Genomic DNA, 1,298 nt, shown 5'->3' on the forward strand with positions numbered 1-1,298 from the left:
CTTGTACAATACTTGAGCTTAGCCTTATGTACTGACATATTTCAGAGCAGCAAAGAACTAAGTCAAAGTATAATAGTCGGCGATATCAAGACCCAATATGTATCTCAGGTCGGAGGATACTATAATGTTCGCCTTTACTCAAGTTTACTTATGATCACAAATCACAAGGATTCCATGCAGTAAAACTGAGGGCGGGTCATGTCCAATATTTATCCCATAAATATCTATGAACCTTGGCAGCAAACCCTTTGCTATATTCATACCTCATGAATATCTACCAATCCAAGTTCATAATAGTCTTGCCTTCATATTTGTTCCCACAACTATGATCGACTACAGACGTTTAGAATAATTCAATTACTCACCGATTTAAACATGCTAAAATGGAACATAACTCAAAAGTTATAATCATAAACCATAATCATATGAATGAGTCAAAATAACAATTGTTCCGATATCCAAATACATATTTTTGATCAAATCCAATCACTAGAATATCGAAGTCCTAAGGCGCAAGTATGACCCTCATGCTTCGGCCTTTCAAGGAGCTTCGTGAGTGGATCTGTAATGTTTTGATCAGTGTGAACTTTGCGAATACATATCTTTCCCTTTCAACTTCATCCCTTATGTAGTTGAATCTCCGCTCAATGTGCCTAGTCTTTTGATGTGCACGGGGTTCCTTCATTTGAGCAATCGCACCCTCGTTGTCACAAAAGATTTCTAGAGGGTCCTGAATGGTACGGACTACCCCTAGATCTGCAATGAAATTTCTAATCCACGCAGCTTCTTGAGCTGCTAAGGAGGCGGCGATGTATTCCGATTTAGTGGTGGACAAGGCTACCATTTCTTGTTTTGCGCTCTTCCAAGAGACAGCACCACCATTTAGAACGAAAACATATCCCGATTGTGATCGAGAATCATCTCGATCAGTTTGGAAACTCGCATCCGTGTAACCCTTTACAACGAGCTCCTCCTCACCAGAGCCATATATAAGAAACATATCCTTAGTCCTCTTAAGGTATTTCAATATGTTCTTAACTGTCATCCAATGGCTAGTTCCTGGATTTTGTTGGTATCGACTTGTCATGCTCAAAGCGCATGACACATCCGGTCTGGTGCAAATCATGGCATACATGATGGATCCTAGAGCAGATGCATATTGGATTCCACTCTTTTTGTCTTGCTCATCCTTTGAGCTTGGACATTGAGAAACACTCAACATTATTCCTCTTTGAATAATTACCAAACTTTTCTTAGAGTTTTCCATCTTAAACCTTTTCAAGATTTTGTCAATGTAT

Source organism: Bidens hawaiensis, unplaced genomic scaffold, assembly GCF_021521415.1.
Source record: "Bidens hawaiensis isolate Kalapana, Puna unplaced genomic scaffold, B.hawaiensis_p1.1 tig00018215_1, whole genome shotgun sequence".
NCBI classification, from domain to species: domain Eukaryota; kingdom Viridiplantae; phylum Streptophyta; class Magnoliopsida; order Asterales; family Asteraceae; genus Bidens; species Bidens hawaiensis.